Source organism: Stegodyphus dumicola, chromosome 4, assembly GCF_044657685.1.
Source record: "Stegodyphus dumicola isolate Sdum_Otavi_A_Nest chromosome 4, ASM4465768v1".
Lineage (NCBI taxonomy): Eukaryota > Metazoa > Arthropoda > Arachnida > Araneae > Eresidae > Stegodyphus > Stegodyphus dumicola.
Window position 1 is genome coordinate 181359618 of NC_140771.1, and position 24737 is coordinate 181384354.

The 24737-nt window shown below is 34.1% G+C and overlaps 1 protein-coding gene across 1 annotated transcript in view; it reads left to right on the forward strand.

The window, feature by feature from the left end:
* The first annotated feature begins 11342 nt into the window (after positions 1-11342).
* Positions 11343-24737, forward strand: part of LOC146997764 (uncharacterized) — a 198951-nt gene continuing 185556 nt past the window's right edge. The window contains exon 1 of the mRNA XM_085814288.1: positions 11343-11416. The gene's annotated coding sequence lies outside the window, so the exon portion shown is untranslated. The remainder of the gene's footprint in view (positions 11417-24737) is intronic.

The following is a 24737-nucleotide window of genomic DNA, read 5'->3' on the forward strand; positions in this document are numbered from 1 at the left end:
ACTGTGTATATCATATATAATTTATATATATATATATATATATATATATATATATTAATTTTGAACAAAAAAATCCAAATCCAAATGTATTGAAAGTTTAATTTGAGAACTATTCTAAAACAAAAGAAAAAACAAAAGTTAAATAAATAAAATAAAGTATAAAATTGAATTAGAAGATGTAAAATAGGGTTATGTGACAGAAGCCATATTTTACAGGAACAATAACAAAACTTCTTCATTTCCTAGAATGTCGGAAGTCGACAAAAATTATGAGATCAATGTAAGTAGGATCTATGTAATTTAATGTTTTCTAAACGTTGTCTGATATTCTGCGAGGAATGGGATAGTTTTGTATTGCTCCTGTAAAATTTGACTTTTGTCATAGGCCTTTTTACATGTTCTAACTCAATTAACCAACGAAGATACTTTTGAAACAGAGCTGACGCCTGGCAGCAAATATCGCCAAGAAGATGCGAATCTCTTTCTAAATAAGAAGCTCACCAGGGATAAAAAACGCTTGCCTGTAAAGTCCGATACGTCACTCTGAAGGCATGTTTAGCTGTAAGTTAGACGGTGTGACAACAACTGTCATTTTGTCTGAGCATCATAAGAGAAGTCAATAATTCTAAGACTAGTGCTTTTACTGATGTGAAACTCAGCAATTAGGCCTAACGTTTTCCATGGTCGTATAAAGACCATCGAAGATAGAGAAATCTTCTGGATTCGTACTTAATATATTCTTGTTTTTACGATATCGTCCGTACCACCGAACAACTTTGTAACGGGTTAATGCTTGATACCGGTAAACTTTACTCATTTCAAAAGTCTCTTTTTATGTTTTTCTTTCTTTACAGCAAAACGTTATTTCTGTTCTTTGCTTAGCTTTCGAATTACAGCCTTTTTCTTTGCAGAGCATGCCTGTAATTGTTCACTGGATCAAAGCAAATGATTTAGAAATTTTTGCAAGCAAATGATAGAAATTTTTTCCATTAAAAAGACGATGTTTTAGGAAAATAAAGTTGAGATATCAGTAATGCATGCTATCAATTATCGTGTTTCAGGAATTTATTAAATGCAATAATAAATGCTATTATCTTCCATTTGACTGAAATTTATAAAATGTTTGTAATTTGTAAAATGCTGGAATGTATTAAATTAGCCCTAAAATTTTAAAGAAGCATTGTGCATTTTACGCCTTCTGCAGAATCTTTCTCTTTCAAGGTTGTTTAAAGTAATCTCTATAAAAGCAAGATTTACTGACATATGAATAGTTATTAATAGTTGCCTAAATTTAAAACAGAGTGTCGGTTGACTAATATAAACTACAAATAAACAGAAAAGAAAACAACGAATGATCTGATTACTTATAAAGACAAATTGCTTCCTTTATTAGTATCATAAAAATATCTTAAGTGCTATACAATCAGGTAAGTATAAAGTGATGTAAAAACAATTGTATAAATTTTAAGTACGTATAGAAAACCTTCGAAACTCTTACTCCAATCACATCACTAAGAACCTTAAGTATCAATGCATCTGTAATACCCTATTATATTATGTAAGCAAGACAGAACTACTCATTAATATGTTAAAGCATTGACAAGTATATTTAATGGTAAAATCACATAGGTATTAGGCATTCTAAACACACAACTCTAGTGTTTATTATTTGAAGAGTTGAAACGGAATCCTACTTTAACTGCCTCCAGGGCTTAAATTCAATCCGATCATCCCCAAGACTCACTACAGCGTTGGCGAGGACATTGAAGAGATAATAACCCATTATTAATTGCTTTAACCTAAGCCAAGTCTTATATATATATATATATACATAATTGTGTAATTTAATAAAGCTACTCTTGACGGCAGTTCTAGGCATTCGTTATCTCTTCAAACAGAACAAATCTCTTTGTTTCAAGATGAAGAATAATGTCTGCATTTATATTAAAGTGGATCACTAAGCTACGATAGTCGGAATTTTTTTAAAATATAACAGAGATCAATATTTCATATCGTTTCTAACTTCTTTTGTATTAGTAATTCAAACAATAAAGGAGTAAATATTTTATATTCGTTAAGAAAGAAAGAACTACTTCATTATAGTTAATGTTAAGAAGAAAATAATTAATAAATAAGTAAAAAACGGAATAAAATTAATAATTATTAAATCAATAGATATTTCATATTAATTAATATTAACAAAGAATAAATATTTTATGTAGGTAAGAAAGGAATTAAATCAACCTTTTACTTGATATCAAGGTGTATTTTACATAAGGGCAAAGTAGGCGTGTGCGCCGGACCTCCATTAGGGGGACGGCCAAATCCTTGTATTATTATTTAAAACATGTAATGGTTTTCATTTCCAAGTAAAAATGTACAGTTAAGAGAAGGGAAAGAAACTTAAATTTCATATTTAAGTTTTTATATATTTCTTCAGAAGCCAGATGCACTTCCGTTGGCGTCAACGATTTCTAGACTAACGCTACCTTGCTCAGCTAATCTCTTCTACAGTGAGGCTAACATTTTTGAAGCTTATGATGTCACTTGAATGTAACGATTTTTCTTATGTGTGATCGGAAGAGATTGGTTATTAATTGATGACGGAATACTTCTTTTTCTATTGACATTCAGTGTAACTGCATTATTTTGGGCTTATTGTTGTAATTTAATAAGGCTTCTCATAAAATCAGTAAGAATTATTTAGGTTATTCCCTTTATTCCAGTTTTTTTTCTAGAGAGAAACAAGACTCTGATTTAAAATGTATTAGCTCATTTTTTTATATAATACAAAATAAGTTGAAAACATAAAAACAAAAGGTACAAAAAGGATATATATATATATTTTCTGTTAAATGATTTTAAAAGAAGCAGTTCCTAAGTAATTTCACGGAATGCATAATAAAATTTAAGAAATAAAAGAAGGGAGCCTCCGTAAGTGGATTTACATTGAAAATAGTTTGGTAAATCGGGCCAGGCTTTTCGTGTTTTGGATAAATACCATATATAGGTACTTCCCAATTCAATCTTTGTAGTCTTTACTATTATGTCAGTCCAATGAATATTTATAGAAACTGCGTTACAATGTTTTCAATAAATACTTTAATTAGAAGGATCATTGTAGGTTGTGCATGTAAGAAACACACCGCGAATGTATCTTTAAAGGCAACTTTAAGGCTCTTGAACGTAAAGAAACACGGAGATTAGAAATTTAATGACAGAATATTAGCTCATTGTCTCTTTATTGTCAGTAAGATAAATGGCAAAACAGTATGAAACTGATAGAGAGAGAGGTAACAGAACTTTTAGCACTCGAGACAGCTAGCATGAGCAAAAATATTACAAGCAAACAAATTTTTATTTTAATATAGCAATAATATATAGGTAAATTTTGGAACCACTTCTCGCCATGAAAGAAAATCTCAACTATAAAAAATGAATCTAACTTAAAATTAAAAAAAATATCAGAAAGTTTTCAGATTTTAAATTACGTTCAAAGGGTGTGTTATTTTTATTTATTAAGTATCTTGTTCTTCTCACTTAAACCATAAAATTTAGTTCAAGAGCAATATCGCAAAATAATTTTCAATTGAGCATATCTTTAGAATTTCCGATACACAGTCTCACGCGCTGGAGATTAAAAATGCTTTTTCTGTACAACGTCGCCATTGCTTGCTTTGAAATCCTTGAGTTTGTTAATTAAAAATTTGTTAAATATTTACAAAATGTGAAATCGATAATAAAACAAATTCCAAATTTCAAATTTGGGCTCCTAGATGCCCATATTCGCAGTAGGATTACGTCACTCAAAATTGGATGGCTGTAGGTACCGTTTTTTTAACCACAATGCGAGAAACATAAATACATTTATTCAGATTCTTCATTATTTAATTTCTTGAAATATAATACAGGGCGATAATATTTGGTGGCAACAGTTTGAAAAGTGAAACGGACATTCAGAGTGATTTGACGCAAAATCGCAAACTAAAACAATAGTCCCTCAGGGGCAAAGCTGCTTTGGATAGACTCGACAATAACGAATTAAAAAAATAAAAATATAAATGCCGTAACAGTTAAAAAGTATACTTTAGAAATCAGTTCGGTAGTATATAATTTGTATAAGTATACATAAATTGAAAATAAATTCTGCATCATGTTTATAAAGTCCTTATGCTGTTCGTAATTTTGCAACCGTTGGTCTTAGACATATATTTACAGGCGCACTTTCAGGTATTTCTAAATGCTAGAGATTGTTACACTGTTTATTAATAAAAGTTAAAGTATTGTCTTTTGAAAATTAGCAATCGCAGTATAAATTCTAAAGATGTAATGGTCAGTTGTCGTTTATAATTATTCTAGTAGCTTCAATTTTCGTCTGCTGTGTAACTTAAATTCTTATAAAATAAATAGTTCTTAGTCTTCCTTACTAGTAATGGCATTGTGTTCCTCTTAATTTGTAACATCTGGTACTTCCTCTGCCCGCAGGAAAATGGCTGTCACTATTTTGAAGAGGCAGAAAGCTGCTTTCAAATATTAGCTTACTCATATAGAAAAATTTATATATGCTACAGAAAAGAATTCACATTACTGTTACAAAGTTGTGCTTCATATTGTGCCTTTTTAAATTTGAGTTTTCTTTATATCATCGATCGTTGTAATTACTATGATACTAAATGCAAACTTACAAACGTGCGTGCACTCAATCGTAATACGTTAGATTTGATTTGCAGTACAGGATTTCAGTGTTGGGCAATTAAATCGGCAACGTCTTTTTAGGTTGTAGATAAGGACAGATTTGATCCCAAAGGACGTCTTATTCATGCTCAATAGAACGGGGATTTCACTGATCATGGTAAAACCCTAATATTTTGAAATGTAAGCTGTGCAGCAGCGATCAGGAGATTAATATTATCTTACTAAAATAGCCTCCACTGAAGACCATTCATTAAACATAATATTTAAACAATCATTCTGATGTAAACCGTTGCTTCCATGTTGTTGAATAACAACAAAGAGGTCCTGATGTGTAAGAAATTATTCTCGACACCATAACAACTGAGGTAGGACTGGTACAACGACAGATGCAATTTCTTAGCAGGTGCTCATCAGCTTTCTTCCAAATCTCCACATGTCCGTTACTAATATTCAGCAGAAAAAAATTCTTATGTTAGTTTCAAAGTTCTCCAGTCCGCTTCCCTGTGGGATCTAGTAGGCCATCACTGAAGGTGTATAGGACAATGGCATGAAGTTAACGGAAAATGTGCCATAGGCAGATTAATTAAATGACTCAACATTGTTCATGCAGTAACATCGAATTTTACTGATGCTTGAATTTGGGCGGAAAACGAAGACCAGTTTGCAAGGATCATCCTAGGTATGCGTCAGTCGTTCTTTTCTCTGGTGATATGAGTCAGACCGGAATTCAGTCTTCTTGTAGCAGTGCCCATCCGAGACTCTTGGTGGCAACAAATGTAAACCGCCGGGCATGTATCACCACAGGAATACGTAACCAGTGAAGATACTATTATTTCGATAGTTTTATGATAAGAAAAATCTGCCTTCTCGAAGAGTAACTAAAAAGGCGTATAAAAGCAGTTTCATTTGGAAAGTCTTTAGATTGAAGAACTCTCTAAATAGGGGAAAGAAGTTGAATGTTCGTGAAATACTTTTATGCTCTAATTAAATGTAACAACATATGTGTATTCAACGTGACTCTGCTAATGCTACTCATGTGTTCTTATTTTTGTAGTTAGATTTCATCTTCCTATCGGACGAACATGCCCCATAAGCTACATTTATGTAGCTTCTTTTTTCTTCAGTATTAGAATTATATTTTGCATAAATATATTTTTAATTTTTGAAGAGGCAAAATTTATTACTTTTCGATTAGTTAAGCTTCTTTTTTCCGAAAAAAAGTACATACAGTTTTATTTTATAGCAAGTCATTTTGAGGATATAAATTCTTATATATAATACTTTTTTGTGATGAAAGTTAATGTCACTCAAATTGAAAAAGTAGAAGTTTCTACTATATATTTCTTTTAGTCCGTTTCACTTGTCTGCAGTATCGAGTACCGAAAAGGAGCTACTGCTGTCAGTCTTTGTGGTCCAATCAATTTCACATAGAAAAAAGAAACATATATTTATTTCTTCCTGCCTTTGTTCATAACAAAGCTTTAAAAATATAAACTTTAAATATATATATATAACGTTTTAAATGAAAATAAGGACTTTCAATTAAATTGCATATACATTTAAAACTCTCTCTCTTTACATATTGCTTAGATTATGACGAATATTTGATACATTGAAATCTTGCTTGCTCCGCACATAAACTTACTGCAGTTTCATAAAAAGTTTCAGTTTCATAAACTTTAGCAGTTTCATAAAAATAAATGCAATGCGTCGTACGAGTGCTTGGCAGGAACTCGGAATGAAAAACAAAAACAGCAGCAACAATTACCGTTTCATGCTCATTCATGTTCAGTGTTGGCCATTTTTTCGAGAAGTATGTCATTAGTAAACGAGATATTCACTTAATTATCGCCTTTTTTGTGCAGGCTGCCTACCTTTACATGCTCATTTATCCAGAGAGCTCTAAAATGCTGTGATAGAATGTTCCCGCTGATCATCTGTATTTTTTGACAGAGGAATATTAATTTAGTTAATTAGTTGTTGAATATACTATTATGAATATGAATAACTCATAATCACTTTCCAATGACCATAAAAGTATGATAATCCGGGAATCGCTCCCAGGGCTGCTGCACGAGTTCATTGATAATTTCCATAAGAAAAGCAATAACGTAAAACAAGCAACCGTTTTCAAACATTAAAATAAATACAAGAAAAAAAAATAAAAAAATAAAAACTGAAAGCTTTTAGATTTTACATTACGTCTAAAGGGGCGTTTTTTAAAGTTTTGTGTGCTGCCTTTATTTATTAAATAACATTTTCTTGGCACTTAAACCGTGAAATTAAATTCTCCAGCAATATGGCAAAATAATTTTAAAATAAGCGTATCTTTAGAATTTCTTATACAGAGCTTGCGCGCTGGAGATAAAAATGCTTTTTTCTGTACAACGTTGCCATTGCTCGCTTTTAAATTCTTGAGTTTTTTAATCAAAAATTCGTTAAAGTTTTACAAAATAGGAAATCGATAATAAAACAAATTCCAAATTTCAAATTTGGGCTTCCACATGCCTATATTCACAGTAGTATTACGTCATTGAAATTTATGTGTTGTTGTTTTATCACAATGCGAGAAATATACACAAATTTATGCAGATTTTTCATTATTTAATTTCTTTAAATGTAACACAGGGCTCTAATATTTGGTGGCAAACAACATGAAAAGTGAACCGACATTTTTAGTGAACCAATGCAAAATGCCAAAACGAAATTAATAACCCTTCTGGGCTAACGCCCTCTGGGATAATTATCCTCTTATATGTACCGATGGCTCAGAAACCTGCAGTCATTTCCGTGCATCTTTTGTTAGTAAAAATATCATAGGAAATGTTAATCTGAACCGAGATTATTTTTTTTTCCTTCTAAATTAACTTACATATACTCTGCCTTAGTTTTCATATCAAAACTGTTCTGCACGAAGCATACCCTTTAAATGCCCAGCAGACCCGAGAAAAGTCAACAAGGGAATTTCTGAACTAATGGGAACTGTTGTGAACTTTGCAGGCCAAAAATGAGTTTAAAATATCAAGCAAAGAGTAGAGATTCAAGAAGAAATAGAAAATAAGTTCTTTTTATTCGTAAGAGAATAAGTCACTCTCATTAATAATATTATTTGCTGAAAGTTTAAACTGCATATGCTGTTGTCTGTGCAATATTGTCTATACAATATGTCTGAGCAATGTATTGTAATTGATTGCTCATATTTTAATTATATTTGCTAAAACTATTCTAAAACTGATAATTGAACATTAACTAATCTTATAGGGAAATATTCTCATTCGAAAATTCTTTCAAATTTTAAAACAGATTAGAATTTATTTTTAATGTATTTCCTAAGTTTATTGCGATTTTACGTTGTCATATATATACATATGACAACGTTCTTCAGTCATTAATTTAAAAGAATTATTTTCATTTATATTTTAACAGCATGGACGCTACTTTTTTATCATCTACTTTGCGCATGATGATTTTTAAGGTTATGTCGACAACCGCAACCATTACCGATACCCTGGCAAGTAATTGTCCAACTCGATAATCTGGAACATTATTTTCTCCAATATTTTCGCTAGCAAGGTACGATTATTAACGTTTTATTTAGAAATATTCTTGGTCTTGCATTTGCTCCACGTCCTTTTGCCATTTTCTATTAATCTTGTGCTCAAAATTTCGGGTTTATTTATTACTTGATTTCCTTATCTTTATTTTATTTAGAATACTTAGAAAACTAAATAAATAAAATTGTTGATACGAGAAATAAAACGGAAGCATGAAATTTAACAATTCTCCAGAAGCTGGGTAATATTAATCAGGCCTATGGATCTAAGAATTCTTCAAAATTTTAAATGTAAATATAGGAATTTATTGAGCAAAATTTATTATAGTTCACTTGTAGCTTCAAAGACTTCAATACAAGAGTTTCCTTCGTTACAAAAGAAGCAGTTTATCTCACTACTATTGCATGAAGATATTGAAATAGCGTAAGGCCAGCAAACTCATCCAATGACCAGTCCCCTTGCGTTATCGAAAACAGTTGAAAGTCTTTCTTCCATTAAAAATGATTGTAGGAAAAGAGACTTCTGAACTGATTGAAAGAGATAAAAATAAATCACTTATAAAACAGTTAATTGTAGACAACATAATTAAAAGGGTTTTGAATTTTCAAGGTAGCAAAACAAATGAAGAGTACCGAATAAGATTCAACCAAGATCACTTGGCACATGAAACGGGAGAAAAGGGAAATACATTCGTGAAATTCCCCGAAAAATTTCCGTCATTTTTTTTTTTGTCTAAGAGTGTATTTATAAGACCACGTAATAACATAAGTGAATTAATTCATATTAAAAATATCCTTACTAGCTATTAATCTAAATCAAATGTCTCATTCGAATCGTTTTCCTTGCTTGGAACCGTGAATATAAAGCAATAATGGATTTTTCTAGTTATTCAATGCAGAAAAATATTGCGTTGCGGAAACGCAGGAAGCCTGCTAAATGTTAGCTGTTCATTTAATATATTGCTCTTGCAATAATGAGCATAATTTGGTTTCGTTTGGTTTATTTGATTACAGCAAAGCACTTGAGGGCTATACGGCTCAAGTGCTTTGCTGTAATCAAGTGCAGGGCTTTATAAGGGGAACTAGTTCATATACACACTACACTTGGAGAAAACCACAATCCGCCCATGTAGCAAGATTGTTCACGAGAATCGAACTTTGGACTAGCGTTTAGAGACTTTAGGACTCGGCCGCTGGTGGGCCTGCAATAATGCGTGACAACAGCAAAAATATGTCAGTTCATTTAGCTTTGTTGGTTAATTGAATATTACACAGAACAAAACTTATACTTCGGTATCCACACTATAATCTAAATCTCTTACTGTGCAAATGTTTTCTTTTTACAAAGTTGAAATCTGGAATAAAACGGCATCGATTTGATGATGATATTAAAAGAAACACGACAACGATTTGGAATTGCAAAATTCGTGACAACTCTTGTAACTTCATTTTGTATTGGAAAACACGCCAGCGCATTTAATTTGAACTGTGGAGGACTCTTGCAAAGGTATACAGGATTAGTTTCTATTGATGTCTAACAAAATTGCTTCTTAAGAAAATTCTCGTTACATAACTGTCATACTTCACAGTTATGTTTATGATGTCGATTGCTTTGCTGATCATATCTTTTTATGTTGGAAACTGTGCGATAAATGATAAAACTCTCAAAAGTATACCTATTACACATTTGAATTGGAAACCATCAGTTCTAGAAAGTTTCAATCATTCGACACTTGAATTCGAGCTTATTTAAATTCCAGAAAAATTGTGACAGTAATGAGCCAGCTGATAAATATCTTTCTTAAAGGTAATTACAGAAATAAGCTTCATGCGTCAGCCGTGTCATTATAAATAAAAATTATACGGAAAACATTTAATTCTTAAAAGAGAGCAATCGTTTCCATTAACAATTTAACATACGGATGTTTTTGATTTTAATATGGATTATTATAAACCACAATAGACCACATTCCAGAATTTTATGTTTCGTATTTAACTTATATAACCAATGCTTTCAACAAACATTTTAAGATTAGGACTTGTTTACAAGAAATAACATTTTCATCGTTACATTTACAGAAAATAACTTTAACATCGAGAAGACATTAACATCATATCAGTTTTACTAGAGTCAGTTTTTTAATAATTGAGGCAAACGACGACCGCAGTTAATTCAGGGGTGGGCAAAATGTGATAAACAGAAATAACTCATATTATAATTAAAGTACTATTAAAAATACAATTTCTTAATATGTTGAGATGATTTACAATCATGGCTGTTAACACAACCATTTCTTTCCGGCTTTGAATTTCCAGTAGACAATTTTGTTTTACACTAGTAGTTATTGATAAGAACTTTTACCCTCATTTTAGCTATAAGCAAATTTAACTTTTTTTTTTTGTTAAATAAAGGTAGGGCCTGGCTTACTGGCTGCCCAGATAATTGGGAATTGACGATATATCAGTCAGGATAATATGCTTTAGATAAAAAACGAAATGGATATATTTATGGTTTTTAATTACAATTAATAGTTCAAATCATCAAAGCATCAAAGTGTCAAAATTTTCCTGTGATTTCAAACAGATCTATTTTATAAATAAACAGTATCATTTATATTTTCAAAAGGTAGTATGATATTTCGTTAGAGGAAAGCATTGAAAAAAGAAATCTTATTTTTTATACTGTTATAGGAGGCTTTGCTCCGTCAAGGTTTAAAATATTTCCAAAATAAAATTCAAAACTATTCTCAAAATTGCAGACTTTAAGCAAATTTAAGTTACCATTACCACTTTCTAGATTGTTACATAACAGCTGAAATAATTTAAAAGTGATAAAATTAGATGTAATTTTCAAAACGGTTTCTTTTAGAGAGAAACTATACAATTTCAGATAAGGGTTTTTGCTATTGATTCGAAAATTTCTCTAACACTTTCACAAACGAAAGCACAAACCATTTATTTTGAACAGAAGAGAAAGGACGATATGATTTTTTACAATTAATAAAATGAACTAATGTTGCGTGTATATTTTTAATAACGTGTAGTTGTTAACGTCATTGTTAATCCTTTTTTATTTTCTATCAACAGCTGGACATGTACGTTTAATAAAGTTTGTCACGAACATCTTGACCGAAGTCTTATTTCTATCGAATTGGATTGACGTGAACGGTGAGTAACTAAACATAGTTCTTTTTGATTGTACGAATGCCATATACCTTCACGTATAAGCAGATCTAGAAAGACGAAAAATCGATTATAAAATCAAACCTCGACTTATGCGCGTGTTTAAAGTAGAGACTGACTTTTGTTGCTGTGGCATATCTTCCTTGTTTGACCTAATCAGAAAAAATCCATGAATTTTATAGCGGCGAGAAGCGCAAGATTGTCTTTACCGTTGGCAAGGGTTTTGAGCACCATATAGATTTCAATGCGATTTTTCCTAATTCCGTCTGAATTTTAAAAGAGAAGCTCACATGAGACCGATGTATTCCTCTTCCTTTACCTCCTTGGTCCATTCTCCGTCCTACCTTTAAACTACTTGAAAAAAGGCTCCATGGCCCAATGCTATACGCTTACAAACATTCAAAACTTATCTGGGATTCGAAATCCAGCCCACCAAAATAGCAGGCGGCATTTTATGGTTTGAGGTAAAATGCCGCCCTGATAGGTAGATTATTTAAGTAATTATTTTTAATAATAGTAGCTATTTTCCCGGGGTTGCATATATTGGCTTAGTAATGTACTTTCTTTCTTTTCACCATCGACGGAACAGCTGGCCCATGGGGTTAGGTGCTTTACAGCCCGTTGGATCCCGTCGATGGAATTAAAAATAAATACATGAATAAATATAAATAAAGAGCTTAGTACTGTGTCCTCTGAGGATTGGCCATGAAAAGAGGAATATTGAAATAAGGACCAGAACATGGAAAGAAGGTGCATGGTGGGGACTGCTGAGACTAGGCGGAACACTTTTTACTATTATCGTACATGTATTAAGGATGTGCTATAATAATAAGGTACAGATGTAAAGATGACCAAATACATTATAAATTGTGGAATACATTAAATGAGTTCTGGATTAATCATAATATAAAATATAATTAAAAAACAGCAAAAACAGCAACAAAAAAACACAAGACATTAAGTACTTAGTAATGTACTTTCTTTCTTTCCACCGATAGCGAGGCAGCCGGTCCACTGGGTAGTTAGCATATCGGCCAGGTAGCCCCGCTGACGGAAATAACTTGAACAAAAGATACACTTATAAATACATAATGTGCTCAAGACGACTTCTGGGGGCATTGCAAACAAATGCTGGACGAAGACGATAGTGCAAGATGGGAGAAGGGTGCATTGCGGGCGTGAAGAACAATTCCAGTTACATATTTAGAGTAATGGATAGGTGGTTACAAATACTAAAAGTAATAAGAAGTAAAATACTAGAAAGTAAAACAATACATAAAATAAAAAAAAGGCAAAACAGTGGAAACAATACATAAAATAAGGCAAAATACATAGTTCAAGGTTCATAATTCAAGGTTTACAGTTCAAGGAGATAAATATATACAGGGAATAAGAAAAGCCGAATAAGCTAACTTAAGATAAAATTAGTTCACTACAGGTACAGGCTGTGCTGGTGACGAGGATGGTGGCTGAGAATTACTCCAGCCTGTCTGAGATTTTGCGTGCAATGTTTATGCAATCGCATATGCGTTTCAATGCATTGCGATTTTTTGAAGTAGCTTCGGCCCATGCATGGATGTGGTTTGCTACTGGTTGCCTAAGATGATATTTGGCGGTCTCTCTGCAAGCGAACAGATAGTGGTCCGGATCTCCTACCATCCCGCATGAGCAATGCTAGTTTTCGCGTCATCTGTAGCGATGCAGGTAAGTCATGAAGGGACCATGTCCTGTTAGAAACTGAGTGAAGTGAGACGAGCCAGATTTTAGAAGCCGGCAGACTTTTGGAAAAAATCTGTAAACTCTTCTGCCGGTGGTTTCTGTCTCCCACAGATGTTGCCAACGTTTGAGTAATTCTCTCTCGAGTTCAGCTTTTAAGAACGAACCTGGGAGAGGCACGTCAAGTGTGCGAACGTGGGGGGTCAGTTGCTGCTCTTTTGGCTATTGCATCTGCAATTTCATTACCCAGTATTCCAGTGTGGGCAGGTACCCACTGGAGTTCAGGCCTATAGTATTTAGGTGTTCTTAGTAAGAGTTTTTCTATGGCCATGACGAGTGGATTTTTACTACATGTGCCTTGGATTGTCTGGAGGCTAGAGGCTGAGTCTGAATATATACTGGAATAGTTATTTTCCAGTGCGTAGACAAGTGCAGCTTTTAATGCAATCAGTTCAGCCTGAAAAACTGAGTTGTGGTGCTTAAGCTTTCTTTCCCAGGTCTTTAAGATCTGGTTCCCAAGAAGAACACAGTATCCGCTACCGGTGCCACATTCTCCTTTGGAACCATCGGTGTAGATTGCAGTGGCGTTGAACCACGTTGGTGACCTGCAGTTAATCGAGATATTGAATTCGGCCGGGTGGCAAGGTGGCTCGGGAATGCTTTGCTCATAGTCAGTATAAACATAAGTCCTGTCCCATCGGCTCTGTGGCCAAAATGGCATTGAACCTGGCAAGTACTTCGCTGACGAGGTACCGAATATGTTGGGTGATGTCACCGGCGATGGGCAACCCACGTAATGTTGGCGTGTAGCAGTTAACGACGAGCCAAATTTTCAGGAATTCATCTTTTTCTTCGTGATCTCTCCTGGAAGTGATGAACCTACGGGGTCAGCTCAGCGCTAAATGACGTTTTTGAAAATTTGTCTTTTGAAATTTTTTTTGTCTTTTGAAAAAAAAATGTCTTTTTGACCAAAATGTCAAAAGCGAAAGACATTTTGCTGCCTTTCAGGTTGTGTTATGTCCTATGTAATGAGATGGTGCACATACTCTAAACAATTAGTATAGTTATCATTGTAATTTCGTAATAAAATATTAGATTAAATAAATGGTAAATGTAGATAAACAAATTTATTTTAAAAAACAACCAGAATATAAGGATTACGTCTGACATTACGAAATTTCGTAAATCATTCGATTAAATAAAGCCTCAACTTCCACATGAGAGTACTTACACGTAGAAATATACTGCATAATTTTGAAACCAGGGGTTGTGACAAGGAGGAAGTAAGTTTCGCTAACAATCACATGCATCTTTATTTGTTTTCTGTATGTTTTGGCTCGTTTCGCTATTTGCTCAGAGCAGAGACTCATGAAAATCTATTACAATCGACAGAGGTTAAAACTGAAATGTAATCTTAATCGGATTTTGGCAGAATTGCTCCGTTGCACTGCAGTTTGCCGAAAGCAAGCCGCTAGGGTTACAGGACATAGGTTAGTTGAGTTCTGTGAGTGTTAGAAAGTTAGGCGATTTTCCCGCCGAACTTAAAATACGGTCTAAATTTGAACAGGTTCTGGAATTGCAATTACGTCGAAACTGAAGTTTAGGAGTCAGTCGCTGTAACTGATAGTCGACGGGATGTTTGTTCATTATCTTCTTGTCTTTAGAGCTCGAAGTATGAAGACAATATTTAAAATAAAAATGCCCCATAGCATTCTTAAATTCTTGGTAAATAATATATAGTACATGATTCAGGTTGAATCATAATGATAAAATGGAAGTGGCAGTCACGAAGAAATAGATTTACCAACTTCCATGGAATTAAATAATAATAAAATCATAATTTCAGTGATTAAATTTATAAATATCTATCACTAAGAGACACTAGTTCGTAAGAAGATGGATTACTTACACAGATCCTTTTTTAGGTCTATTTGAAAGAGGAAGAAAACCACCTGTGCCAATAAAAGACCTTGTGAATATTAATTAAGACATTATAATCTAATTTCTTTGGCCTTAGGCATCATCTAATGAAATCCATTCTTTTCTACAACTCATTTTAACCAATCCATTTACAAATATGCGATTTTAAATTTATTTTTAACCTTGAATTCGTCATCGTCTAAAATCTAACAAACAGTACCTAAATATTCAGCGTCAGATATCTTTATGCTCAAAAAAGGTTTAAATGTGGCGAAAACAGGGTTAAATTTAGCCAAAGCTCGGAAATCTTCGCCACCTAAAGTAAAAAAAAAAAAAAAAAAAAAAAAAAAAAAAAAAACAGTATTGTTACTCTATCGTGTAATGCTGAATAGCTAACATATGATATTATAGTACTTATGCGCTGCTTTTTCTCTAACATTATATAGCAAATGTTACATCATTAAAAAACAGAGGGATTAATGTATTTCTGAAAGCATTTATATTATACAGCGTGTCATAAAAAGTCTCTAAGCGGCCTGTATTCTCGAAATCTTTAACGTACTTCCAATAACAAAAATGTTTTAAATGTTACAAATATATTATTATTGACGAGCAGTTATATTACTTTAAGATCATATTCTAACAGTCATAAAAAATTCATTGGACTAGAAATATGCTTGATTTTATGTTTATGCAAATAAAATTGTTAGTTACTTACAGGTGAGTATCTGAAGCCTGCCACAGATTTCAAGTACACGAAATCTGTAAGATTCTCCTTTGCGAAAAACGTTTTTCTTTTTGAAATATTTTGAAATGATTAAACGTTTTCATGAAATTCTGCATAACAGTACTCTTCACTAACATCAAAACTCGTTACCTAAACCGATATTTTACTTAGTTGCATACAAATTTAAATATTTCGCTTTTCAATTTGCGTACGGCCTCTGAAATTTCAGGAAGTATAATCTCAGATTTTGAAATTATATATTTCGATATATGTCTTATGGATGTCCAACATTTTGTATTTTGTTCTTTAGAATAAATACAAAAGTTATTTATTAAAGTTTATTATTCTGAAGAATAAATTTAATAAATAACTATAAGAACAGGAAAGAGTTCTAAAAATTAGGTGTCATAATTTTTCCAAAACTCATTTATTAAATTTGAATTGCTAAAACAAGAATAGTTGTATCCTGTTTTGGCATTTTAAACTTAATGTATTGTATTATATGTATGCATATTTTAGTAACTGTACTGTATGTGATTATTGGATATAAGTATATTTTAGTATTTTAGTAACTTTAATTTGTATTGTATGTAAGTAACTGACAATACAGTGAAGTGTTAGTAACTGACAATACAGTTATAGAAAATGAACTCCACATAGAGATGTTTATGGACGCGCTGCTTAGAGGTTTTCTTAGCTGTTAAAAGAAACATACACTTGTATTTGATTTAAATTATTTTTTAATATTTTTTTTTGCACATAGATTTTAGTTGAGTTCCTTAAAATACAAGGAATTATTTCATCTAAGCGATTCATTTCTACGTGACTGCTGAGAATATCTCAATACAGCAATAGTTTCTCAAACGTGGTTCCAGAATTATTTAGTTTCACTTCAGAGACATTCTGCTGAAGTGATAATCAAAGGGCTCGCATCGCATATTCTATTAACGTCTGCTTGTGAAATGGGCGTTTTGGCTCATTGTTCTCTCACAGCTTGAGATATAACAGAAACGAAAATCATATTTTCACACTCTTGAATGTATTTGCATGAATTCTAAAGTCTTGAATTAATATAGGTGGTAACATAGCTATTGCTTCTCTAGCACAGTAAGGTACTAATTCTCATGAAATAATTTATTATGCTTTCAAGACAGATAAGAAAATTTAATTTTAAAACAGCGTTTATGTAAGACGAGCAAAAGTTCCAAAGGAAAGTGAAAAATTATATATGAAGAAGAAATTATGAGTAAGTTCTTGATGAGAAATGGTAGTTTTAAGTTGTTAGTTTAATCCCCTAGACATTGTAATAGTTATCGGATACTGACTCCTAGTTCAAACACTGGAGTATGGGTTCGAGTATTGTATACGGTTAGTTATTTTGTATATATCCTTTCTCCTTTCTGGATGCCTACCAGCGGCCGAACGATAAAAGTCGCTGAACACTAGTAGTTCCCACCTGGGTTCGATTCCAGGGGAACAGACTGGCTGGCTGGGCGCTTTCGGGGTTTTTCCCATTTTTAACGTATATATGAGTCAGTTTCCCTTAAAAAGTTCTCCACGAAGGCATACATTCTCTTAGGCAGATAGCTCACGCGAACTTTACGAGATAATTAAATAAAACAAAACCTCCTCCCTTCTCGAGAGTGAGATACCCATCTTTTCCTCGGTACTACAAGAGGTTGGCGCAATACATAGGTGCACAGAAAGAGCTTCCTTGTATTTCCTGTTCAAAACTCTAAATTCTCCTAAAACGTTATCGCACTGTTTTATTAGCATTTAAATCGGTATTCAAATAGCACTTTCAGTGTTTCCATAGCATTTCGCTTAAGCTTTATACAATATAACATACAAGTCATTTCAATTAAATATTTAATAATTTTCCTACATTTGAAGTGCCACCACTACAGTTAAAAAAAAGGATTTTTCACCTTTCTTTTTCTTATTTGTTGCTTTTATTGCATAAATTATAATATGAATATGAAGTGCATGCCACTTTTAGTAAATGCTATACTTGCTTTAGAAACTTAAATTCTGTTTTGTAGTACTATCAGGTTCTGCGTTTCTTCTTTCCATACAAGAACCTGACTCGGAACAGGGAGCTTACTAAAGCTATGTTCAATAAATGTGGGAAGTAGACAAGATACACAGGAAGGGTATACGAAACCCTTTAATTTTCACTTTTTACAATAATTTCCGTACTTCGGAATACAGAGACCAACAACTTGTGGTCTGAACGTAAGAATATAAAAATATTAACTAAACTCTAACTTAACTTTGGAATAATAAACAAGGGCCTACGTGGAAGATTGGCCGTATATTAACAGGAAGCCGTATGTAGTACAGACAACTGTTAACACTACAATACGTTTAAAATTATTAAGAGGATTAAACCTCTGGCCTGGAAGGCAACCAGCAACCGAGTAAAACTGCTAAGGCAAGCGGCCTGCTTCTACTAACTCCTTCCTCTCTCTTGCTTGGCAAAAAGCCACAACTTACGTACTTGGCGTTCGCCAGACAAATTTGCATAAATAAGTTAAAGCTTTTAATTCTGGCCGGAAGTAGAAAATAAGAAGTGATAGTAAAGATTTAAAATAAAATAAACGTTAGTAAAACTTAAGATTCTTACATACTTCCCGCCAGAGTTAATTAGTTTGAAACTGAGGTCTAAAACGACCTTGTTGAAAACTTTTAGCTCTAGAATCTAACGCGAGGACAATCTTTTACAAACATATCTCACTAGAAACTAGAAATTAAAAAAAAATTGTTTTTACATTATCAGCTCCATGGACAATCACTTTTCATCTGTACTGCATCTAAATAGGAGCTTTTAGTTGAAATCTGGTTCCTTCCAGAGAACTAGTTTAATGAAATGTTACACAATTAAATGGCAAGTAACATGAATATTTCTATTTCTCTTAACATTCTTATTTCATTCATGACTTTATTTTAATTATCTCTCCCCGTGCTCTCTGACATGTGTTGTAAAAGAAAACACCAAACACGAATGTTTTTATGTACAAGTGTTCAACACTGCCATCTACAATCAAAACACTAACGTGTTAAAATTCAACATAACAAGACCTCTAACACACCTTAACTTCATCTCTAAACCCTGAGGTACTATTCTGAAAGTGGCTAACTGTAGTGTAGCGTCAGAGAGCCTAACTACATTCATTCAACCTTTAACACATATTCACAATACTTTTCTCTTTTTTTCAGTCACACGAATAAGTTTAAAATTTTTAGCATTATTTTCACTTTTACCATATCACACTATTTCTTAACATTTAAAATAACAGTTCACATTGTATATAAGAACATATTAACATGCCGTTAATTTTACGCAATTTAAAACATACATTAGTAGTACATTGTTAACTTCTATTCTTTTCCAAGCAAGTGCCAATTCTTCTACATTGAAATACTACATTTCAAAAGTCTTTCAGACTAAAACTTCTTTCTTGCCAGAATGTTTTAAATAAAATTTATACAATAACTTTTACAATATTTAAGTATTTACACATTCCTATTATACATCAACTTTAGTTTAACGCGCGAGTAATTGAAAAACATAATACCAAAATCGGTAACAACTCATTTCTCACCTTTTTGGCGATAAAGGTAGACCTCACATGAGGTAAAACTTCTTGAAATCTGCCACTTGCAGTAAGAATGAAAGATTAACTTAAGTTTGCAAAGTAACATAAAATTTTACTTATCTTTGTGATATTCGGACATACTTTTCTGAGCTCAGTCCTGGAAGGTAGCGCAGATTCTAGTTTGATTTATCCTCCTTCTTGTGCGGGCCACCCTTCAGTGCCTTCCTCTAGAAGCTTTCTTTTTCCTCCAGTTCGGTCACCCTTGAATACCTTCTTTTTCGCCTCCGCCTGTGGTCTTGGCCGTTTGATGGCAGCTGGTCTTGGCGGAACCGGCACACTTCTTTCGCGTTCCTGCTTGGACCTCGTTGCTGGCCGTTCAAATTTTCTTTGTACCTTTTCCTCCGCCGCTGGTGGCCCTTCCGCAGTTCGGCGACATTTGCTGCGGAGAGTCCTGTCCGATGAGTAGATCTTCCGTTTTGGAGCCGGGTTATAGTTGCCGTTATTTCTCCTGGCTTTCTCTGCATTCGTCGTACTTCTCCCTTCTTCATTCTGGGGGTGTTCGTGAGCTCTCTTTTCTGGACGGTGGAACGGCTTCTTTTTCTTGTTACCTTCAATTTTCCAACGGGGAAACTTTCTTTTCAATTGCTCCTGCCTCCTAATGGCTTGTCCTTGTGCTTGTCGTTGTTCCACCTCTGAAGAGTGTGCCTGCCGTGCCGGATCCTGCAAAAGATCTGTAAATATTTGCATTTTATTACGGTCATAGTATGGTTTTATTTGGTCAATGTTTGCGGAGTATGTTTCACCATTCCTGGCTTTTAACACCACTACAGCCTAAGTTATTTTTTCTATGACATATGGTCCTTCAAATCGTGGAAAAAATTTGGCGGTTTTATCTTCTGGTGCTGAAGAAAGTGAATGCTTAATTTTTAATACTTCATCTCCTACTTTATAAGTTACTCCCCGTCGTTTCAAATCGTAATAAAGGTTTTGTTTTCTCTGTGCTACTTCAGTGTTCTTTTTTGCTTCTTTAATTAATTTTTCTATATCACCCATTTTAAATTCTGGGGCTCTTTGTTGAACATAAAATAATTTATCTAACGGCGTTATAATCTTTCTGCCTAAAAATAACTGAGCAGGAGTTTTGCCCGTTGTATCATGTTTTGCGGTCCTAAGGGCGAAAGCAAATTCATTGACATAGTTATCCCAGCTTTTATGAAAATTTTTAACATAACTACGGATAATTTGCACTATATTTCTATTGACCCGTTCCGCTATATTTGATTGCGGCCGATACGGGACCATTTTTAAATGACGTAGGCACAGTTTTTGGCACATGTCTTCAAATATATTACTTACAAATTGAGGACCATTATCCGATATAACTTTTAGGGGCGCCCCGTATTTAAAAATATATTTATTTAAAATAGAATCAGTAACTAATTTCGCGGAGGCTCGTTTTAAGGGAACAATTTCGGTCCACTTACTAAAATGATCAACCATAACAAGGAGATAGCGACTTTTATTTAACTGACTTTTTGGGAAAAGGCCCAATAAATCGATGCCAATTATTTCATTTGGAAAATCGGATTTAATACTATTTAGAAACCCGGCCGGGCGGAAATTAATATAATTAACTGCTTGACATGTTGGGCAGGACTGGACATACGCCCTTGTTAACTTTTGCAGTTCAGGAAAATAGACTGCCTCGTGTATAGTTTTTCGAATACCAGCATGAGAAGCTAAAGGGCTGTCATGCAACTCCTGCAGGATATTTAATCTAAGACTAGCTGAGATAACAGGTCGAAATTCGTTGTTGGAATTTATAATTTTTGTATAAAATAATAGACCATCTATTAGTTCGTAATGGGCCGCCCTATTTCTTATCGCCACAATATCTTGATGGCTAAAATTTTCAGGATCCTTTAAATACTCATAAATGTTTCTAAACTCAGGATCCTTACCCAGTTCGGTTATTACAGTTTCTCGTGAATTTATTGTACATGCTGTGAGCATTGCCACCTTTACAGTATTACCTTCTTCATCTATTTTTATTCTGGATATGGCATCTGCTACGATATTTTCCTTTCCGGGGGTATGCTTGATTACCAGATTATATTCTTGTAGCTTGAGTGCCCATCTTATTAACCTTGGGGATAAGTTTTTCCCTGAGTACAATCTAGTTACCGCCGCATGATCAGAATACACTGTTATTGGCGCTCTTCCAAAATAGACTCGGAACTTTTGTACTGCTAACAGAACTGCAAGTGCCTCTCTCTCAGTCGCGGAATAATTTCTTTGTGTTTGATTTAAAGTTCGGCTAAAAAATGCCACGGGCTGCTGATTTTGCGAAAGTACCGCTCCTACCGCATAATCCGAAGCATCCGCTGAAATTTCTAAATTCTCATCCTTTTCAGGAAATTTCAACACAGGGGCTTTAATTTTTCGAAAGCACTATAGGCTTCGGCCGTCCACGAGAATCTTGCCCTTTTTCCTTTTTAATTTTAACAATGGTTCAGCAATAGCTGCAAAATCTTTTATAAAGGACCTATAATATGAACAAAGTCCTAGAAAAGAAGAGAGCTTCTTCGCCGTATTTGGTGGCGGATACATTTGCACAGCGATTATTTTTGATTCGTCTGTCTCGATTCCTTTCTGAGATATTTTGTAACCTAAATATTTTAATTCAGGGGCTGCAAATTTGCACTTTTCGACATTAACTTTTAGGCCGGCCTCATTTAATAAAGAAAACACCTGTCTTAAATCCTGTACATGTTGGTCCAGATTATCACTAGTAATAATGATATCGTCTAAATAGATAAATGTGGACTTTCCAAGAACAGGCCTTAACATAATGTCCATACATCGCTGAAATGTTGCCGATGCCCCTGAAAGGCCAAACGGCATACGCAGGAATGCATAAGTGCCAGACTTGGTTATAAAAGCAGTCTTAGGCACGTCCTCCGGTTTAACCCCTATTTGAAAATAACCAGTCGTTAAGTCTAAAGTCGTTATGTATTTGGTAGATGTTATGTTCCTTAGAATTTCTTCAATAATAGGTAACGAATATACCGGATATTTAGTTATGGAGTTTAATTTACGATAGTCAATCGCGAAACGCTATCTTTTTGGATGTGTTAATGGATAGTCATTATTTTTCTTACATAAAACCACCGGGCTAGCATAACTACTTGAGATGGGCGTTATGATCTTTTTACGTAGCATATCGCTAATGTGCCATTCTATAATTTTTTCTTTATTCTTATCATACCGGTATGCTTTGTGGCGAACTGGCATTGAATCTCCGGTGTCAATACTATGGTTAGTAACTTGAGTAAATCCTGGAATATCACTAAATAACGAAGCAAATTCACTTAGCACTTGTCGGATTCTTTGTTGCTCTTCCTTAGGCAGGTGATCAAGGTTTAACATTGGCGGTTCCGATTTTTCTTCTCGAACTGGTTTCATCGTCAGCTTAAGGGACGCTTCATTAAAATCCAGCGTTGCTTCTGCCTCTGAAAGAAAATCTATTCCTAAGATGATATGTGCTTGCAGATTCTTTACTATAAAAAACATAATTTTTACTTGTTCGTCCTTGATACGAACGTATAGCGGTAATTTACCTATGCACTTACATCTTTCTCCTTGCGCAGCTAACACTGTCGTATTATCTGAATTATATATGCGGTATTTCCGAAAATACTTCCTAAAAAAATCTTCTGCCGCACAGGAACACTGCGCGCTTGTATCCAGGAGTGCGGTGGCTGGGATGTTATTCACCAACACTTCAATCTTTGGAAGGGTCAAATTTTTCACCATTACTGTATTTAACTTGAAGGAAGAGGGGTTTTCTTAGCCTTCGGATTTCCGCACCCTCCCGTCAGCAGAAATCCGTTTTAGTTTAAATCTTTTTTCATTTCCATGCTTTCCTTCTTTTTCCACTGGCCTTGAGACTTTTTTCCTGGATTGCTATTGAACTGTCGACGTTCGCCGGCTGTTTTTGGATGCTCGGGTTTCCTTGCCCACTGATTCGCTTTGCTTCCGTAGCCGTGTGCTTGACTTTGCTGTGGTCTTGGCTCACCAAATTGGTTTCGTTGTTGATATTGGCGTCTTCTTTCAATGTCCACCGTTCTTCGACTTTCAAACTGGATTGCTAGCTCAAATAACTTTTCCAGTGTAGTCGGATTCCTTAATTTAATAAAGTCTTGTACTTGGAGAAGTAACCTCGGCAAAATGACTTGAATTATCTCAGGATACGGACGGTTTCCATACAAGAGTTTGAAGACGTGAATTTTTCTTAAAATAAAGCTTGAGAGATTTTCAATTGGTTTCTGGTATATGCTGAAAAGTTCCGCTTCTAATTTCGCACGATCCCTTACGACAGGAAATGCTTTTACTAAGGCAGTCTTGAAATTTTCGTAAGTATAGGTGGGACTTCCCGCTTGACCCAAGAGACTTCTGCCTAAGCATTTGAACCAATTAAGCGCTTGGCCCCTCAAAGCGCTGGTAGCTAATGTGACTTTCTGGAACTCGTGCACGGGATACATCATGAAGTGGTCATCTAGTTTTTCCAAAAAACTGGTTACCGGTAAGTTTCCATTAAATGTTGCTTCTGGTTTCATCGCTGCGCGCATGGTCTGGACGATGTAACCAAATCCTTCCAGGGCGGCAGCTGGCATTTCTGGATTCTGAGGCGCTTCTACAGGCAGCACAGGTTCTTCTTGAAACTCGGCCATGGTTATTCTTCTTCGTTGGGCTCCACTATCAGATTCTGCGTTTCTTCTTTCCATACAAGAACATGACTCGGAAGAGGGAGCTTACTAAAGCTATGTTCAATAAATGTGGGAAGTAGACAAGATACACAGGAAGGGTGTACGAAACCCTTTATTTTTCACTTTTTACAATAATTTCCGTACTTCGGAATACAGAGACCAACCACTTGTGGTCTGAACGTAAGAATATAAAGATATTAACTAAACTCTAACTTAACTTTGGAATAATAAACAAGGGTCTACGTGGAAGATTGGCCGTATATTAACAGGAAACCGTATGTAGTACAGAGAACTGTTAACACTACAATACGTTTAAAATTATTAAGAGGATTAAACCTCTGGCCTGGAAGGCAACCAGCAACCGAGTAAAACTGCTAAGGCAAGCGGCCTGCTTCTACTAACTCCTTCCTCTCTCTTGCTTGGCAAAAAGCCACAACTTAAGTACTTGGCGTTCGCCAGACAAATTTGCATAAATAAGTTAAAGCTTTTAATTCTGGCCGGAAGTAGAAAATAAGAAGTGATAGTAAAGATTTAAAATAAAATAAACGTTAGTAAAACTTAAGATCCTTACAGTA